At 49.1% G+C, this 20,768-nt stretch overlaps 2 long non-coding RNA genes across 12 annotated transcripts in view; one reads left to right on the forward strand and one right to left on the reverse strand.

Moving 5' to 3' along the window:
- LOC118644018 overlaps positions 1-20,285 on the forward strand; it is a 45,619-nt gene extending 25,334 nt beyond the window's left edge. For 7 of the 11 annotated variants that reach the window (XR_004962056.1, XR_004962048.1, XR_004962047.1 and 4 more), the window contains 3 exons: positions 2,816-2,962; positions 3,823-3,998; positions 6,202-6,436. This is a non-coding gene — a long non-coding RNA (uncharacterized LOC118644018). Of the gene's footprint in view, positions 1-2,815; positions 2,963-3,822; positions 3,999-6,201; positions 6,437-11,817; positions 11,837-13,793; positions 13,813-20,233 lie in introns of those variants that run through there. The other 4 variants (XR_004962053.1, XR_004962055.1, XR_004962054.1 and 1 more) reach the window with 4 other exon arrangements.
- LOC118644020 lies at positions 8,492-14,254 on the reverse strand. Its single transcript, XR_004962058.1, has 3 exons — positions 14,083-14,254; positions 9,704-9,940; positions 8,492-8,615 (listed from the first exon to the last, which is right to left on the reverse strand). It is a non-coding gene; the product is annotated as an uncharacterized LOC118644020 (long non-coding RNA).
- Positions 20,286-20,768: the final 483 nt, after the last annotated feature.

A 20,768-nucleotide genomic window follows, 5' to 3' on the forward strand; every position in this document is an offset into this window, starting at 1 on the left:
TTAGCAAGAGGTATAGGGCTTGCTGTGGCCAGATGCTGCTTGTTTGAGAGAAGTTAGGAAAATCTGAAGGAGGAGCCAAAACAGGTCAATCCTATGGTAATGCTACTGGAAACAGCTTGGGTGGGACCAAAAGTTGGGTGTTGCAGACCCTCAGGGAATTACCAGGGCATGGAAAACAGTGTGAGCCAGTTTTCTGTGGTCCCAGATATGGGGCCAGTCTGCTATCCCTGTGGGGGAAGGGCTTATCAAAAAAAACAGCCTCTGCCAGCAGGTCTGTTTGAGATAAAGCTGCCTGTCCAGGCCTTACCCCAGTGTCAAACAGCTCAGTTCTTTCCCATAAGTCTCTGGTGTTTGTCAAGCCGCCTCCTCTTTGTGCTGGAGCTCAGAGGGAGTGGGTCCAAGTAAGTCCATGTGCAGAATTTTTAAGAGGAGCTACCTGGGACTTAGAAGCCTCTGTCTCCCTCAGCATCAATTCCCACTGGCTTTCACAGCCAGAATTGGTGGAGACTTCTCCTTCTGTTACTGGAACCCTGAGCTACAGGGCTTGGTGTGAGATAGGGACCCTTCACTCCTTGGGGAGGATCTTCCCTGATGATGTATCCCTCTGATCTTTATTCATCATATGTATGTGTGTGTGTGTGTGTGTGAGACCAACCCATCCACACCTCTGCCCCTCCTACAAGTCTCCATGTGAATTCTTTAATTTTGTAGTTGTAGGACTTCCATTCAGTTTGATTTCATGTGGTTTTGAGGGGTGTTTGTTTTGTAGTTTAGTTCTCATATTGATGTGGTTGTGGAAGGAAGTGAGTACCATGTTTGCCTACGCTGCAATCTTGACCAGACATGAGAAGACTGTTAATATAATTTTAATCTTCTTGAACTTAGTTTGTGTCCTAACATGTGCTCTTTCTTGAGAATGTCCCTTGTGCACTTAAGAATGTGTATTCTGCAGTTTTGGGGTGTAAAAAATATCTATTAAATCCATCTGATCTAGTGCTTTATTTAGGATCTCTGTTTACTTGTTAATTTTTTGTCTGGAGTGTAGAGTTGAGGGTTTGGTGGATTAAATAAATGTAACCTTAAAGTATACATTCTTGTGGCCTGGCCAGCCAAGGACCAAAGTATACATGTGAATAGATAAGGTATATATATTAGGTTTGGAAAGCCACCCTGTAAGTATCAAAGTATGCATGATAGGGTTGGAATACCACCTTGAATTTTAAAGGACAAACACATGACCTTGCCCCCTGGATTTTAAGGGAATGGCAAGAACTATCTGCTAATAGATAACCACTGCATTGTATAGATAACCATTGCTTTATGTACACGGAAACTGATTGTTCCCTCAGGCATAACAGCTAACTGCAAATATCTGCTTCTGTATGTGCTTGCTTGCTCACATACTCTTAATCCAAATTCCTTAACAGGGGCTAAGACAACTATATAAGCAACCCTCCCCCTGAGCTCGGGGCTGCTCTCTCCTCTGAGTAGGATGGGACAGTCACCGCACGGCTAATAAAGCTCTCTTAATTTGAACCCAGTTCGGAGTCTGAGTCTGGTCTGTCTCGTTGGTCTACAACATTTGGAGGCCCCAGCGAGACTGACAAACAAGGTCCCCACATAGGTGGGTTGACCTCCTCAGACTCTGGGAGACAGGTCCATCCCAGGAACAGATGGGCCATCTAGGGGAAGGCCTCAGAGAAGACATTTCTCCACCCCAGTCGCAGTTCTGCCCTGGAATTGTCTCCACTCCAAAATTCCATCTAGAGAGCATCTGGAAACCCTGGGCCCAGGTTCAGTTTGGCAGACAGGACGTCCCTCAGTTAAGTCTGTTTCTGAAAACTCTGCAGAGTGAGGGGAAGTGGATCTGCTGGATGCAGCACAGAGATCCTGCCCCAGGGCCATAGCGAGACATTGCTTTTGGCCCCGGTTTGGTTTGTCTTGTTTTCTTTTTTTGTCTATCTTATTTGTTTGTCCTTTTGTGTTTTGTGTTTTATGTTTCTGTGCTGTGCCGGCCTGTATTCTTCAAAATGGGTCAGGGACCTTCAGGACCTAGGACCCCTCTTCAATGTCTCCTTAATAACTTCTCAGACCTTTTCAAGTGCACTTCAGATTACAGCATCTCAACAGACCCTGGATTCTTGCACACTTTGTGTGAATTGGAGTGGCCCACTTTCCGGGTCAATTGGCTCTCCCAGGGCACTTTTGACTTAAGCTCTTTGTTCACAGTTTGAGGCATCATCTACGGGACTCCTGGACTCCCAGACCAAACTCCTTACACCGATGTTTGGATTGACCTAGCTACTGACAAGCTTAATTATATTAAGAAATGTTTGTGCCCTAATAGGGAGAATATTTTAATTGCCCAGCTTCCATGGAAGCCTCAGAAGCCCTCGGCTCCTGCTCCCTCCCAAAGGCTTTACCCTGTTCTTTCAGGTCCCCCAGAAGACCCCCTCATTGACCCTGTGAGGCCACCCCCTTATCAGTCTCTGCCACCTGCCGCTGCCGTGGCTGGAGAGGCTGAAGGCCTTTAGCCACTCAGTCCTTCCCATACATGTGGCGGCACCACTTATAACCCTCCTTTACAGGTGCCAGACTCCTTGGCTCCCATCCTGCCCCTCAGGTTGCTCCACCACCAGGTGGAGACCAGACTCAGCCCTTTATAGTTTATGTCCCGCTTTCAACTAGTGATCTGTATAATTGGAAACAACAGAATCCTTCCTTCTCTGATAAACCCCAAGGTTTAATCTCTCTCCTAGAGACAGTCTTCCACACCCATCAGCCCACTTGGGATGACTGTCAGCAATTGTTGCAGGTCCTGTTCACCTCCGAGGAGAGGGACAGGATACACAGAGAGGCAGCAAAATTCATCCTCAGGCCAGCCAACCCCTCACAGATCCAGCCCAAATAGGAGCCTACCTCCCAACTACCCGACTGAATTGGGACCTGAACACTGATCAAGGTAAGGAGGCTTTAACCCAGTATCACCAATCTCTACTTCAGGGCCTCCGTGGAGCAGCCAAAAAGCCAACTAATCTGTCTAAGGTAAGCAAGACTGTTCAAACCGCAGGGGAATCCCCAGCAGCCTTTCTTGAATGTCTCATGGAGGCTTATCTCCTCTTTACTCCCATAAACCCAGAGGCCCCTGAGAATAGACGGGCAATTAATATTGCTTTTGTCACCCAGTCGGCCCCAGACATTAGGGAGAAACTCCGAAAATTAGAGGGTTTTGAAGGAAAGAATCTTAGTTAATTGAAATAGCTCAGAGAGCATTTAACAACCAGGATGACCCAGAAATGGCCAGTACTAAAAAAGTCACAAGAGTAACCATAGCCGCTCTTCAAGAGAATCAAAAAGGGCAATGAAAAAATAAGCATAAAAACATAGGGCCAACCCCATGGAGACCTAGGCAATGATCTCGGCCACTTCTTGACCCTAACCAATGTGCCTACTTCAAAGAATATGGTCATTGGAAAAAGGACTGCCCTAAGAGGGGGGGTCAACAGAAACCTAAGGACCTCATCCGCCAATACCCGATCTCCATAAAGGCCAAACTAGGCATATTAATAGACTCAGAGAAGCTGGCATTTTAAAGCCTTGCCAGTCGGCCTGGAACACTCCCCTCTTGCCAGTTAAGAAGCCTGGGACTGAGGATTTTAGGCCGGTCCAAGATTTAAGGGAAGTAAACACTCGGGTGGAAACCATCCACCCCACGGTTCCAAACCCTTACATGCTTCTGAGCCTGATCCCTCTTAACCGTGTTTACTATACTGTCTTGAACCTCAAGGACACCTTCTTTTCAATTCCTTTATTGCCTCTCAGCCAACCCATCTGCGCCTTCAAATGGGTTGATCCAGAACGGGGATTCTCAGGACAACTGACCTGGACCTGACTGCCTCAAGAATTCAAGAACTCTCCTACCATCTTCGATGAGGACTTGAGCAAGGACTTCCCAACTGTTCTGGGAAAGGTACCAACATGTCACCCTGCTACAGTAGGTAAATGATTTGCTTCTAGCAGCCTCTTCTCTTCCTGAATGTTAGGAGGCCTCAAAGGCACTTCTACTAGAGCTAGAACACTTAGGATATTGGGTCTCAGCCAAGAAAGCTCAATTATGCACCACAACCGTGACCTACCTAGGTTATGAACTCAAAGAAGAAAAACAGTCGCTCTCCAATAGCAGGATAGAGGCGGTCATGAAAATCCCTACCCCCACAACCAAGAGACAGGTTCAGGAATTCCTTGGGGCTGTAGGGTACTGCTGCCTCTGGATCCCTAGCTTTGCCGAGATCACTAAACCTCTATACCAGCACAGGGGGAAAGGACAATGCCTTAACCTGGACTGAGATAGAACAACAGGCCTTTGAGAAACTAAAAATGGCCTTAATGTCTGCACCGGCCCTAGCTCTGGCTGATATTGCTAAACCCTTCCAGCTCTTTGTCTCTGAGACTCAAGGCATTGCCAAAGAGGTCCTAACCCAATCATTAGGGCCCTGGAAGAGACCAGTTGCCTACTTATCTAAGAGATTAGATTTAGTAGCCTCTGGCTGGCCCAGCTGCCTGTGAGCCATAGCAGCTACTGCTATTTTAGTTAAAGAAGCATCCAAGCTAACCCTAGGGCAAGACCTCCAGATTATTGGGGTATACTCTGTTGAGGCTCTCCTCAGGAGCCCTCTGGACTGGTGGATGTCTAATGCCTGGATCACCCAATACCAGGTACTCATCTTAAACTCCTCCTGAATCCAGTTCCTGAAGACCTCTGCCCTCAACCCAGCTACCCTGCTGCCTGATGATGACCCTCAGGCTCCCCTTCATGATTACTCAGACATTCTTGAGACTCTAACCTGAGGTCTGACCTAACTGACAACCCTCTCCCAACTCCAGAGCATGCTCTCTATACAAAAGGGAACAGCTTCATCCGGGAAGGGGTTTGATATGCGGGAACCGCAGTAGTCACACAAGATGAGGTCATCTGGGCCCAGGCACTAGGGCATAAGACTTCAACTCAGAGGGCTAAACTAATTGCTCTCACTCAGGCATTAAGATGGGCAAAAGGCAAGTCAGTAAACATCTACACTGACAGCTGCTATGCCTTTGCCACAGCCCATGTCCACAGGGCCCTCTACCAAGAGAGAGGACTCCTAACCTCAGGAGGGAAACAGATCAAAAATAAAGAAGAAATTCTTGCCCTCTTAGAGGCCATTTGGCTACCAACAAAAGTGGCCATTATCCACTGCCGGGGCCACCAGAACTCCCGACACCCCTGAAGCTAAGGGGAATGCCTTTTCTGATCAGACAGCCAAGGAGGCTGCCCTAAGACCAGTGGGGCCACTAGAGATCCTTCCAGTCCTTCCAAGAAAAAGCCTCCCCAAAGAGCCCTCCTATACCCAAGAGGAGGAAGAACTTGGACGAAGGCTCAACTGTGACCATGGGCCTCGAGGCTGGAGGCTTTTCTCCAATGGGAGGATCCTCTTGCAAGAACTGAACTCTCAGCTCCATCAGGGCACCCACCTCGGCAAGACTACACTCTCCAGTCGCATAGCCCGGAACTTTTATGTCCCAAACCTCAACAGATGGATAGAACCCGAAATAAGGTTATGCTCTGCCTGTGTCCAAATCAACTCTCACCCTCGGGAAACAACAGACCTCAGGACCTGAGAATGAGGCACAGCTCCTGGTGACCACTGGGAATTTGACTTTACTGAGGTCACCCCTGGCCAATATAGCTATAAATATCTGCTTGTTTTTGTAGATACCTACTCCAGCTGGACTGAGGCTTTTCCTACCAAGACTGAAACTGCAACCACAGTAGCCCGGTTACTGCACTCTGAGATAGTTCCCCAATTTGGCATCCCTCTAGCTCTGGGGTCTGACAATGGCTCAGCATTCATTGCTCAAACCACAAAATTGTTAGCTAAAGCTTTAGGAATTACTTGAAAATTGCATTGTGTCTACAGGCCTCAGAGTTCAGGACAGGTAGAAAGAATGAATAGGACATTAAAGGAAACTTTAACTAAGCTCCACCTTGAGACAGGTGATAACTGGGTAAGGATCCTTCCTTTTACCCCCCCTTCATGTGCACTGTACTCCTTATCTTAAGGGTTTTACCCCATTTGAAATCATGTTTGGCCAACCTCTTTGTATTCTACCCAAAATCGGGGACGAGGTCTTAGCCAACCTATGTAACCATAACCTCCTCAGCTCTTTGAAGGCAATCCAGAGGCTGAGAGAACAGACCTGACAGCCAATCAAGGACAGCAGACCCCAACCGGGGACACCCCAGATACCACCGCACAACTTCACCCCTGGTGACTGGGTCTGGGTCAAGAAACATCAGCCTGCCTCCCTTGAGCCTCACTGGACTAGCCCTTTTCCTATTATCCTGACTACACCCACCACTCTGAAGGTAGCAGGATGGAAATTTTGGATTCACCACACTCAGGTAAAGAAAGCACATCCTGAGCAAATACCTGAACACTGGGCCTTACAGAGAACCGAGGATCCCCTAAAGATAAAGCTCTCCAGGGTTTCCTCCTAGTCTCTTTCCTGACTCTGATTGCCAGTAAAGCACCTACCCAATTTAGGTGCACTCAAGGGCGGCCACTGCTACGAAGGTACGGGCCCCTGCCTGAGCCTCAGAGTCCTTCAAGGACAAGGGACATGCTTCATCATCGGCAACTATGATCTAAGCTCTTCCCCTTATGTGGATTCATGTGGGGATGCTACCACCCTAACTTCATTAAGCCCCTCATTACAAGAGACTTGTGTCCCAACTGCACCCCCCAGGACTTGGTTTGCTTGTGCCTCTGGACTGACTCCCTTCATCTTTCCCATTGAAACCAAAGACTTATGTATTCTTGCTAACATTATTCCACAGGTTTATTTCTTCTCTGTTTGGCCTTAGGAGAAACCTGTTGCTTTTATGCTAACCAATCTGGTATTATTAGAGAAAGCGTAAAATTAGTTAGATAGTTACTAGATGAACGAGAACAGGCTCTATTCACATCTAAGAATTGGTAAGAGAACCTCTTTAATTGGTCCTCATGGTTCACTACTCTTATCATTGGCCTTGCGAGCCCCTTACTCCTCCTCCTAGTAATATTAACTTGTGGCCCAATCCTAATTAATTGCTTAATGCAATTTTTTACAGAAAAAGTACAGGCTGTTAAGCTCATGGTTCTTAGCACTCCCTATAAGGAGCTAGCTGTTGTAACCCAGGAGATCGACCAAACTCAGATGCCGAGATGGGGTTTAACAAAAGGAGTTTATTGAGCTAAGTCCGCAGGCACCTGCAGTATGTCCCACACAGGAGTAACTGCAGTGGCGGAGAGCTAAAATGGCTCCTTTTTATAGGATTTTGTAAGGGGGGTTGCTACGTGTAAGCAAGCATGTTACAGAAGTGAAATTTAGCAGTTAGTTAATTACCTGTTACTCAGTTTCCCAGACATCTCAAAGGTCAAGAGGTTTTCAATACATTATCCCTGGCACCGACCCCAGGATTACTCAAGGGTTAGTTATTACCCCAGGGTTAGCGATTACTTAGGGATTAGTTAGTGAAGAATGTTCTTCAGTAAATGAGTAAACTGACAACCCCTTTGGTTGTCGTGAAGGCCTCTAGGAGTTTGGGTCAATGGCACTGAGTTATAACATTCCCCACTTCTTCTGGTGAATTAATCAAATCCTTGATTTATATTAGTCATGGATTAGGGGTAAGCGTTGGTAATGTTGCTGTTGGACTAGTACCATAAGCTTAATTGATTGGACCCACTCCTTGACAAATGCAGTGATTCTGTTAAGGATGATAGGTCCGCAGGCTAAGGCTATGAATAAGAGGAGGAGCAGACCCACTAGAGCTGTGAGGAGGGTGGTCAGCCAGGAAGACCAATTGAACATACTCTCATACCATGAGGTAGAGGTATGTTCTTCTCTCTCTCTATCTCGTAATCGCTTTTGCAGCTCTTGCATAGATTGTCTGATGATACCTGAGTGGTTAGCATAGAAACAACAGGTCTCTCCTAGGGAAGCACAGAGGCCTCCCTGTTTGAGGAAGAGCAGATCTAGACCTCTGTGATTTTGGAGGGCCACTTTGGCTAGGGAGTCAACCTTTTTTTCAAGGTATTTGACTTGGGTTTGGAGTAATTCAATATTATGGGAGAATGTGGCTGACAGATCATGAAGGGCAAGGTCATTCTTAATGAGGGCTGCTGCCCCTAGGGCAGTGGAGCCGGCAATACCCAGGGTAACCAGTACAGGGATCAGAATGGGAACACGTTTCTGGAGTCTAGTATGATAGTCTGAGGCTAGAAAATGGGCTGCACCTGTGGGCCCTGCATATAGGTATACCTGGGGAACTATATAGATAACAACACAAAGATCTGAATGGTTCCCGGGGCTAATGCAATGGTGGATACCTGATAAGCATGCAAACCAAGTCCCGCTAGGTGCAATCAGAGTCCATGGGGTTGAGCCTTCGGCTCGCAGAGAGGTGTTGGTCAGGCAGTTGTCCTTGTATGGCGAAGCTTGGAGGTTGAGGTTTCCAAGGATGAAGCAGGTCCCCTGTCCTTGAAGATCTCCTAGGGTGGGCTTGCCGGCTCGGGCACAGTTGGCAAGGGTTCCTTCCCCAGGTGAGTCTGAGTCACTAAAAGTTTGGTTCATGGGAGCTAGAGTACCCGTGGCATTTGCCCCAATACCAACATAGTAGGGTGGTGCTGGATCTACACAGAGCCAGCAGTCTTCGGTGGTGTTAGGTTGAGAACAATTTAAGAAGGAGAAAACAGAATCTAACATGGTTAGAAGCGAGTTGCTAAAGGAATTGAGGGGGTGTGGCGTTGGCACCTGAGGGGGCCCAAAGGCTGGAGCTGTTGCCCTATTCCGGCTCTCTAGAGACTCTATGAGTGTTACTGGGTTGAGAATATGGTTTGGTCTGATGGGAAGCCATGGGGGTAGACCCCCGGCAGGGTTGGGCGGGTCCCTCCGAGAAGGAACCCAGGGAAGTCGCTGGATGGTGAATAAAGTACCAATGTTGTATCCAGCGAGATATAGTCTCAATCCCCATGTTTTTCCAGTAAGCCAGGCTGAGTTTAGAGGCTGTTTTATAGTAATACTGGTGGGGTTACAAGTTTGGTTCTTGCAAGTAGGGTCTATTCCATCTTTTCCCTTGTGGGTATGGGGTGTGGGGTCCCGCAGGAGGGTTATATCATCATCATTGCCGCCCTCTGGTGACCATCCAAGGGCTAGGGTTCACAACCCCAGACCTTACAATAAAATTCTCCCGGTCCACCACATATAGTCCTCATATGCCTGGAGAATGTGTTCTCAGGACAACCATAATGCTTAGTGCTCCATAGAACATGGTTAAGGTGTCCCAGGTTACAGACTGAAGTTTTACTTATTAAGCCAAAGTGAGTTATTGGTTGGGTTGTGTGACGGGCACCAAATTGTCCATGACAGAGGTTGTCATCGAAGAATTGTGAAAAGTCAGTCTTAAGGGTTTCCTGGGAGGTTTGGAAGGTCTCATTGATGGCTAGCCTAGAGCCATCTCTAGTCCTGGTGAGGACCCAGGTATGTTTAGTTGGAATGCTGCAGAAGGTAGGGACCCACAACAAACTCAAGAGGCTGCAGTAAACTTGAGTTTTAGAGGGTCTGTGGGATCCTTAAAAAGAGCCCATTTCTTTGGGATCTGATCAGGGTGTGCTTTCTTTACCTGGGTGTGGTGAATCCACGGTCTCTTATTAGACACCTTAAAGGCTGTGAGGGTTGTTAGAATTACAAAGTGGGGCCCATCCCAGGTAGGTTCGAGGGTTTCCTTGTTAAACTTCTTGATCCAAATCCAGTCACCAGGCTCAATGTCCAGTGGGGGTGGTTCCGCTTCAGTGGGTTGTTTTCTTTCCTTGGCTGAGAGGCGGGCCTCTCTTCTGATGACTTCGATGGCCTGCAAAGACTTGAGAAGCCCCTGGTTAGATAATTCGCCTATGTGGTCATAATGAATCTTAGGGATAATAGGTGGTGGTCTCCCATAGATGATTTCATAAGGGGTAAGGTTCTTGAGATATGGGGTGCATTGGGTGCGCAACAGAGCAAATGGCAAGAGGTTTACCCAATTATCACCAGTTTCAATCTTAAGTTTGGTAAGAGTCTCCTTAAGAGTTCTATTCATTCTCTCTACCTGACCTGAGCTTTGCGGTCTATAGGCACAATGTAATTTCCAGCCTATTCTGAGAGCTTCTGCTATTAATTTGGAAATTTTGGCTATGAAAGCCGGCCCATTATCTCACCCCAGTACTAAGGGCAGGCCAAATCTAGGAATGATCCCAGTTAGGAGATGTCTGGCAACTATGTTAGCAGTCTCATGCCTTGTGGCAAAAGCCTCAGTCCATCCTGAGTAGTTGTCAACAAAAACTAGTAAGTACTTAAATCCAAATTTGCTGGTTGAGATCTCAGTAAAATCAAGTTCCCAATGCTCACCAGGTTCATGCCCTCTGATTCGGACTCCAAGTCCATGGGGTCTGGGAGGCCCTGGATTTACCTGTGCATAGGCAGAACATCGGTTAACCTTCGAAGTGGCTATAGTCTTGAGATCTGGAATATAGAAGTGTCTACTGACTAGAGAGATTAATTTTGATGTGCCTAGGTGAGTACTATAGTGGAGACCTCTAATGAGAGTAATTCCTAAGGCTTTGGGGAGAAGTAGTCTTCCATCGGGGAGCCGATGCCAGTTCCCCTTTTCTGTTGAACAATTTAACTTCCTTCCCAGGTGGAGCTCCTCTTCATTGTAGGATGGCGAGGAGGGCAATTCCTGAAGGGGAAGAGCAGGGAGGATTTCTATAGGTTTTACCTCAGTTAGGGCAATTTGTTTAGCAGTCCGGTCTGCTAGGTCATTTCCTTCTTTTGTCTGACTAGGCTTGGTTTTGTGCCCTCTGCAGTGAACAATGGCCACAGCCTTAGGTTGCCAGATGGCTGCTAAGAGGTTGAGTATTTCTTCTCTATTTTTAATTTCTTTCCCAGCTGATGTGAGGAGCCCCCTTTCTTGGTATAGGGCTCCATGCACATGAGCAGTTGCAAAGGCATAGTGGCTGTCAGTGTAGATGTTGACCCTCTTGCCTTTTGCCCAGTAGAGTGCCTGTGTCAGGGCAATCAGTTCTGCTTTCTGTGCAGAAGTTCCGTCGGGCAAGGCCTGAGCCCAGATTACCTGTAAATTAGTGACTACTGCTGCCCCGGCATACCGAGTTCCATTTCTGATGAAACTGCTCCCATCAGTATAGAGGTCATAGTCAGAGTTGGCTATTTGCTCGTCTTTGAGGTCCGGTCTGGTTCCCTCTATGGAGTCTAGTAACGAGTGGCAATCGTGGAGCAGTTCTCCTTGATTCCCGTCGGGGAGTAAGGTAGCCGGGTTGAGGGCAGTAGACTTGGAGAAAGTAACCTGTGGTGGGTTCAATAATAGTAACTGATATTGAATGAGGCAAGCATTGGAAATCCATCTGTCAGGAGGAGACCTGAGTAAGGCTTCAGTGGTGTGGCCTCTGATGATTTGGAGGTCCTGGCCTAAGGTCAGCTTCTGCGCCTCCTTGACAAAGAGAGTGGTTGCAGCTATTGCTCTCATGCAGGACGGCCAGCCTGCAGCAACAGGGTCAAGCTGTTTGGAGAGATAAGCAATCGGGCATTTCCATGGTCCTAGAGTCTGGGTTAGGACTCCTTTTGCTATGCCTTTGGGTTCTGCAACAAAAAGCTGGAAAGGTTTGGTGGTATCTGGCAAGGCAAGGGCAGGGGCTGAGGCAAGTGCCTGTTTAAGTCTTTCAAAAGCCTCTTCTTCCCTTTTAGTCCAAGTTAAATCAGGTTCCTTTCCCCCCGTACATGAATAGAGGGGTCTTGCAATTTCTGCAAACCCTAGAATCCACAGTCTGCAATATTCATCCGCGCCTAGAAATTCTCGTACCTGCCTTTTGGTGGTTGGCCTTGGGATCCCAAGGATTGCTTGGATTCTTCCTGAGGATAAGGTGCATTTCCCTTCCTCTAAATGGTAACCCAAGTAGGTGGCTTTCTTGACACAGATTTGGGATTTTCTCATGGATACCCGGTACCCAAGTTTGCCTAACTCAATGAGAAGGGATCAAGTGGCAGCAAGGCATTCATCGGAGGTCCGGGCAGCTAGGAGTAGGTCATCTACATATTGGAGCAGGGTTACCTGTGGGTGGCTGTCTCGGAAGTTGAGGAGGTCCCGGCTCAGGGCTTCGTCAAAAATGGTGGGAGAGTTCTTGAAGCCCTGAGGGAGTCTGGTCCAGGTAAGCTGGCCTGAGAAACCCCCTTCAGGGTCTGTCCATTCAAAGGCAAAGATGGGTTGGCTCTTCGCAGCAAGCGGCAGGGTAAAGAAGGCATCTTTGAGGTCCAGGACTGAGTAGTAAACCTTGTCTGGAGGTAAAAGACTCAGGAGGGTATATGGGTTAGGCACAGTAGGGTGGATAGACTCAACCCTTTTGTTTACCTCCCGCAAATCCTGAACTGGCCTATAATCTTCCGTTCCCAGTTTCTTCACGGGCAACAATGGGGTGTTCCAGGGGGACTGACACGGAATTAAAATGCCTGCATCTCTCAGCCTCTTAATATGTTTGGCAATCCCTTCCTTAGCCTTTTGGGAAATTGGGTATTGTCTGACTTGAATGGGAGTAGCAGTGCTGGCCAATTGCACAATGATAGGGGGCTGGTGAGAGGCTAGCCCTGGTGGGTTTGTTTCAGCCCAAACTTCAGGGATCTGTATGGCTAATTTAGTCAAGACATCCTGTGAGTTACTTTCCCCAGTGGGAGGTGACATTTCCTCTTGAAGGAGATATTCCTCAGAAAGGGGTACTGTAACCATGATAGTGGAAGTTTGTTGGTTCCCTAAGATTAGAGTTGTGCTATTGTCTTGAAAAGTTATAGTTGCTTTCAGCTTTCGCAGAAGGTCTCTGCCAAGCAATGGGTAGGGGCAGTCGGGCATTACAAGGAAGGAGTGAGTGATAGTGCCCTTCCCAAGATCAGTGATTCTGGCTTTAGTCCATGGGTATACTTTTGGCTTTCCTGTTGCCCCTATAATCGATGTCTTTTGGGAGGAGAGCTTTCCAGAGGCCTGCTTCAGGACCGAATAGGTGGCCCCCATGTCAACAAGGAAGTCAGTTTGTTTTCCCTCAACCGTCAGGGTTAACATGGGTTCCTGGGGGCCTAAATTGATGGAACCCTGACATCCCTAATCTTCCTCAGTCTCTAGGGTATGCGTGCAGGGGTTTCTTGTGCTTTTCTTGCCATTAGCTTGGGGCAATCTTTCTTCCAGTGTCCCATAGCCTTGCAGAAGGTGCATTGATTTTTCTTAGGTTGGGGTCTATCTTTAGATGGTTCTTTATTCCCCTTATAGGTGGCTAGTGGTCCCTTGTTAGGGGTTGCCAGCAAGATTTGAGACAGTTGCCTAGTTTGCTCCTTAATGGGATCCTCCCGGTTCTGAAAAACTTTCTGAGCTATTTCAAGTAACTCACTTCTATTCTTTCCCTCAAAGCCTTCTCATTTCTGCAGTTTCTTTCTGATGTCTGGGGTTGACTGTGAGACGAAGGCCATGTTGACCATCCGTCTATTCCCATCTGCATCCGGGTCTAAGGGGGTATAAGTTCTGTAGGCCTCTAATAATCTTTCTAAAAAGGCCGTGGGAGATTCATCCTTTCCTTGCATAGTGGCTGCTACTTTTGTTAAATTGGTGGGTTTCTTAGCAGCGCCCCTTTGACCCCTGAGGAGGTTTCGGTGATATGTGCGTAACCTCTGCATCCCCTCCCCAGTGTTTGGATCCCATTCTGGGGGTCGTTGAGGCAGTTCATCATCTAAGCCCTCGGGGCCAGCATCATCCCAGACCACAGCCTTAATTGCCTCAGCATGTATCCTCTCCCTCTCCTCTGAGGTAAACAAAGTTTGTAAAATCTGTTGACAATCATCCCAAGTGGGTTGGTGGGTCTGGAATACAGACTCCAATAAACTTATCAGAGCTTGTGGTTGCTCTGAGAAAGGGGGGTTTTGCTGTTTCCAATTATATAAGTCACTAGTTGAAAAAGGGACATAGATCATACGCACCGGGCCCATAGTGCCGGGCGCAACGGGCACCTCCGTTAATGGGAGCATTGGAACTGAGGTGTCCGCTTCCCGGCCGGTTGATAAGGGGTGCTGTCCCGTGTATGTGAGGGACTCAAAAGTCTGGCATTGTCAGCCCGGCCTGGAGCTCTTGCCTGAGGCTCATCTGAGGGTGCCCTCGCCTTCCCGCCCGAGGCGTTTCCTGTATAGGGCGGGAGCATCATTACTTCCAGGAGCGATTCCACAGGATCCCCTGGGAGGACTGGATATAACCAGGGTTTGGGTGCTTTCCCAGGGGATTCTGGTTGGCTCTCCTTGGTTGCCCCCCGCGGTCGCTCCTTTGGGGCTGCAACCATAATGGTATGGTTTCCTACCTTAGCTTTCATTCCCTTTTGGGGCTCCTCCCTTCCGCATTTTGTTATATAGGGAGGCTTGTCTAATACTATGTCAATCCAGACATCTATGTATACCCGTTGATCTGGGTGAGGGACCCTATAAACAACCGAACGCACGGCGAAGAGGAGGTTAGGGTCAAAACTCCCCTCCGAGGGCCATTCCACCCCAAAGGTTGGCCACTCTAGTTCACATAGCGCCCTCAGGAAGCCGGGGTCTGCTGGCTTCCCATAATTACAGGACCTTTTGAGAAAATCAGAAAAGTTAGAGAGCAGACATTCAAGGGGTGTCGGTTTCCTGGATGGTCCTTGGCCCATGGCGTCTCTCCTGAGAGTGAAACAGTTAGAGCAGCAAGAGAGGCTGAACATACAAGAACACGAAATCAGAAGAAAAACAAGAACAATCACTGAGACTAGTCTCACACCCTCACGAAACACACACACTTTCAAAGTGAAGCACCTAGGCTTCCAAAATCAGAAGTCAGCGTCCTGACTCTGATTAGAAGCAGACAGTGTGCGGCGTCCCGCCTGTACAGCCTCGCCAAATGCTCCGGAGCCAAAGACACAAAGAAACAAATGGATCGATCCACTTACCAAGACCACGTGGCGCGGAGACCCTAAGCCGAATCTGGCCACATTCAGAAGATCAAATTTGTAGAGGCGAGGATGGAGGCGCCTCGCCTTGTGCCTGAGGAGGTCGACCCCTCTCAGAGGGGGACCTCGAGGTGATCTCGCTGGGGCCTCCAAATGTTGTAACCCAGGAGATCGACCAAACTCAGACGCCGAGATGGGGTTTAACAAAAGGAGTTTATTGAGCTAAGTCCGCAGGCACCTGCAGTATGTCCCACACAGGAGTAACTGCAGTGGCGGAGAGATAAAATGGCTCCTTTTTATAGGATTTTGTAAGGGAGGTTGCTACGTGTAAGCAAGCATGTTACAGAAGCAGAATTTAGCAGTTAGTTAATTACCTGTTACTCAGTTTCCCAGACATCTCAAAGGTCAAGATGTTTTCAATAGATTATACCTGGCGCGGACCCCAGGATTACTCAAGGGTTAGTTATTACCCCAGGGTTAGCGATTACTTAGGGATTAGTTAGTGAAGAATGTTCTTCAGTAAATGAGTAAACTGACAACCCCTTTGGTTGTCATGAAGGCCTCTGGGAGTTTGGGTCAATGGCACTGAGTTATATCATAGCCACAATGGAAGAAATTGAAGACATTTTAGAATCAAAGATTTGATTTAACCCTAAGACCACTGGGGAATGTAAAGGACAAACACATGATCTTGCCCCCTGGATTTTTAAGGGAATGTCAAGAACTATCTACTAATAGATAACCACTGCATTGTATAGATAACCATTGCTTTGTGTGCAGGGAAACTGATTGTTCCCTCAGGCATAACAGCTAACTGCAAATATCTGCTTCTGTATGTGCTTGCTTGCTTGCATACCCTTAATCCAAATTCCTTAACAGGGGCTAAGACAACTATATAAGCAACCCTCCCCCTGAGCTCGGGGCTGCTCTCTCCTCTGAGTAGGATGGGACAGTCCCTGCGCGGCTAATAAAGCTCTCTTAATTTGAACCCAGTTCAGAGTCTGAATCTGGTCTGTCTCATTGGTCTACAACAGAATGTATAGTATGCATGAGAATAACCTTTCCACCCCAATCCTTTCTTTTATGTCGTTTGGTATTTACAGCATTGCAGCCGCTAGGAAAATTAGTCCTAGCAACAAGGTGGCTCCAGTCTCCCCTTTGGAGGAGACTCCGGAGTCAGCCACCCCCCATGGCCATCAAAGGAAAAAAAAATTTCTCCCCCTTCTCCATCTTTTTGGGAGGATTCCTCAGCATCTCCACAGCCAGCTATAGAGGGCTGTCTTAGAGAAGCTACAAAAGCTGAAGATTTTGTAGTTTTTCCAGCTATTATTTGACCAGGTCAACAACCTGTGCATGAATGTTTGCCCTATCAAGTTTTTAAAGAATTTAGGTGAAGTATAATGGAAAATGGTTTGTGCTAGCTCTTAACTTCCATATTACTGCCCTAATCCTCTCATTCCAAGAAACCAAAACCCATCACTTTTATCATTTAACCTTTCCCTAAGCCTCTCATTCCAGAAAACCAAAACCCATCACTCCAATCAGGCAGAATGGAATGATGGAACCAGAACGGAATGAAGGAACCACCCTAACCCACCCAAAACTGCAAATTGTCACTTGACAAGAAAAACAAGTTTCAGGAGTGTCCGATGGCCTGGGGAACTGGCACCAGGCAAAGTGCTCGACCATTGTCTCCTTGCTCAGCCTTGTCTCCCACCCTGAACGGCCTGCCTCCAGCCTATAGATTAACTCCCATCTTATCTATTCATATTCCAGAGGCTCCATGCATAACCCCCGCAGGGCCAAACCCTAAGGGGCAAATTCCAGCTGCAACAGGCAGATATAAAAGACACAAGCCCCTACATTGAGCGCGGCTTCTAGGACTCGACCCCCGGAGTCTGTGAACCCGCCCGGAGTGCACCCAATAAAGCCTGATCCCTGTTCATTCGGCTGATTGGCTCTCCAGTCTCTTCTCTGTTTTATTCGGCGGCGCCCCCCGATTCCTTACATCTGGTGCCGAAACCCGGGAGGAGGGTTTTGTGACCCGGCCCGGCCTTTCTGGTCGGGACGAGAATCCCCCTCCTCTCCCTGCGCCGCCACCCGTCTTCTGGATTCAGAATCTCCCTCGACCCAGCACCGACTTCTGAGCCAGGTTCCAAAACCGTAAGTCGTTTCACTCTTTCTCTGGGGTTTTCGGAGCCAGTCTCCAAACCCATCGGAGCCAGGCCCCAAAACCGTTTCGCTTTTTTCTGGGGTTTTGATCTGTCGTCCGTCCGGGGCTCGGGTCTCCCGTCCAAACCTTGGCCAAGTCGGGACGCCCCCGCCTCTCTGCCGGAGTTCCAGGAACTCCCGGTCTGAAGCTGCTTCGAGGGACGCCTGAGGCTTCTTCACGACCACCCTGTCCATCCAGGACAGACATCCGTCCGGGGACGGGCATTCAAAAGGGACGCCTTTTGTATGTCCGCTCTCCCGACACTCAAAGCCCCTCTAACCTGTCGCCATGGGCAATTCCGAATCCAGACTCGACCGTAAGACCCCCCTCAGGTGTCTCCTCAAAAATTTTTCCAAATTGGGATATTCTCAGAGTCTACACAAGGCACCGGAAAAGATTCTGAAGTCCCTTATATTCGGGCTTTGTTGGATGCACTCCGCCCTCCTCCATCTCCAGATAATCCCCTCAGTTCCCCTGTCGCTGCCCACACCCGGTCCCACACACCCACGGGGCCACTGTCCTTGCCTCCCACTTCATTTCCCAGTCCGCCCCTGATATCAGAAAGAAGCTCAAGAAGGTTGAGGAGGGCCCTGGAACTCCCATCCAAGACCTGGTAAAAATGGCCTTTAAGGTTTTTAATGCCCGGGAGGAGACGGCTGAAGCAGCCCGCCAGGCGAGGCTCCAGCAGAAGGTAAGCCTCCAAACCCAGGCTCTGGTAGCTGCCCTACGGCCGGCAGGGGACCCGAAAAGACACCAGGCCCTAAAAGGGGGACCTCGCTCGCCTCCAGGCGCCTGTTTCAAATGCGACAAGGAAGGCCACTGGGCCAAAGCCTGCCCACAGTCCAGGCCACCTACCAAGCCCTGCCCCCAATGCAAACCAATGGAACACTGGAAGTCGGACTGCCCGACCCTGGCTCAATCCTCAGCACCTCAATGCCGGGGAAATGAGACCCAGGATTTCCCAGCATTGGAGCTACTAGGGCTCATGGACGACTGAGGCGGCCCTGGTTCTGCGACTCCGGTCACCCTCGCCGAACCCAGGGTCACGCTCCCGGTAGCGGGTAAGTCTATTTCCTTCTTAATAGACACGGGGGCTACCTACTCTGTCCTCCCCTCCCATTCGGGCCTCACTTTTCCTTCCCAGGTCTCGGTTATGGGAATTGATGGGCTCCCTACAACCCCCAAACGCACGGCCCTACTTAACTGCATCTTCGAAGGCCACCCATTCTCCCATTCCTTTTTAGTAATGCCTGCCGGCCCAGTTCCACTCTTGGGAGAGATATCTTATCTAAACTCCATACTACCATCTCTTTCCTCCCCCGGCAGCCGCACCTAATAGCTTTACTCTCTGGCCCCACCCAGGCTACTGCCTCAGCTTCCGTGGTCCAGCTCTTACTGGCAGTCCACCCTGGGGTCTGGGACACAAACACCCCCTCGGTTGCCTCACATCATGCCCCCATCCTTATCAAATTAAAAAACCCATCATCTTACCCTAATCGCCCCCAATTTCCCATCTCTCAGGCTCACCAACTAGGACTCCACCCCATTATATCTAAACTCAGAAGCCAGGGCCTCCTCATTCCTACCAACTCCCCCTGTAACTCCCCCATTCTGCCTGTTAAGAAACCCTCGGGGCAGTACCGCCTTGTCCAAGACCTTCGCATAATTAATTCAGCGGTCATACCCATCTCCCCTGTAGTCCCAAACCCCTACACCCTCCTCTCTCATATTCCCCCCCATACTACTCATTTCTCGGTTCTTGACCTAAAGGATGCTTTCTTTACCATCCCACTACATCCTGATTCCTATTTTCTCTTTGCTTTCACCTGGGAAGATCCGGTCTCCAATATTTCCCAACAGCTAACATGGACTGTCCTCCCTCAAGGATTCCGAGACAGTCCGCACCTCTTTGGTCAGGCTCTTGCTCAGGACTTAAGGGAATGTGATCTGTCCCCATGCACTCTTCTCCAATATGTAGACGATCTTCTCATCTGCTCCCCCTCTGAAGGAGATAATATCTCAGCCACCACCACTCTCCTCAATTTTCTTTACACCAAGGGTTACCGGGTGTCTGCACAGAAAGCCCAGATCGCGACTCCCTCGGTGACCTATTTAGGGCTCCTTGTCACTCCGACACACCGGGCAATCACCTCCGACAGGTTGCAGGCCCTTAGGGACTTACAACCCCCGACCTCGGCAATGGAAATTCAGTCCTTTCTTGGGCTTATGGGGTTCTTCAGGCACTGGATCCCCAATTTTGCCCTCCTAGCCAGACCACTCTACCAGGAAGCCAGAGACACCCCCGAGGGACCCCTGACCTCCCCTAAGGAGGTCCGCCGGGCTTTCCAGACCCTCCTTGAGGCTTTGTGCTCTGCTTCAGCTCTTGCTCTCCCCAATCCCCAATGACCTTTTCTCCTCTATACAGACGAAAAACATCACTTAGCCATAGGGGTCCTGGTTCAGCCACTCGGCCCCACCCTGGTCCCTGTTGCTTACCTCTCAAAGCAGCTGGACCCCACTGTTCATGGATGGCAGCCTTGCCTCCGGGCCCTTGCAGCAGCGGCAGAACTCACCAGGGAGGCACTGAAGATCAATCTACAACAGCCTCTCCAGGTTTTCTCCCCCCACCGCCTTACCGACCTCTTAATTCTTCCAGATGCCCAAAGACTGCAAATACTGTCGGAGATCCACAAGTCTCTCCACATAGGCCCCGAAGCCCTTCACCAATTCTTATCCCCAATCCTCCACCTCGACAAACTCCGGCCAGCTATCCAGGTCGCACATGCCTCATGTTCTGTTTGTTCCAGGTCCAACAGCCAAGGAGCTTGCCATGTGTGCAGGCCCCTACACCAAATGCGGGGTCACCTGCCAGGACAAGACTGGCAGATAGACTTCACTCATATGCCTAAACACAAACAACTAAAATATCTTTTAACCATGGTTGATACTTTTTCAGGTTGGATCGAGGCCCTCCCAACCACCTCAGAGACTGCAGAAACCGTAGCCACTCACCTACTGAAAGACATCATCCCTCGCTTTGGGCTGCCAAACTCCATACAATCAGACAACGGGCCAGCTTTCATCTCCAAGGTCACTGAAGCAGTCTCGGTCTCTCTTGGCATCAAATGGAAACTACATGCAGCCTATCACCCCCAGGCCCTCGGGTAAGGTTGAGCGGGCCAACGGCCTCATCAAGGAACATCTAACCAAACTCAGCCTGGAACTCCGACAGTCCTGGCCTGACCTGCTACCCCTGGCCCTTACCCGTCTTCGAGCTGCGCCTCGGGGACCCTCTCACCTCAGTCCTTTTGAACTTCTATACGGAAGACCCTTCCTCCTTCCTACTTCGTCTATAGACTCCCCACCCCCTCTGGCCTCATACCTGCCCTACCTCTCCCTCCTTCGCTCCCTCCTCCGAGAACATGCTAACCGTACCCTTCCTAAACCTGGACCTGACCTGGGATCGGAGCTCTCCCAACCCATTTCACCCG

Source organism: Molossus molossus, unplaced genomic scaffold, assembly GCF_014108415.1.
Source record: "Molossus molossus isolate mMolMol1 unplaced genomic scaffold, mMolMol1.p scaffold_m16_p_4, whole genome shotgun sequence".
In the NCBI taxonomy this organism is placed as follows: domain Eukaryota; kingdom Metazoa; phylum Chordata; class Mammalia; order Chiroptera; family Molossidae; genus Molossus; species Molossus molossus.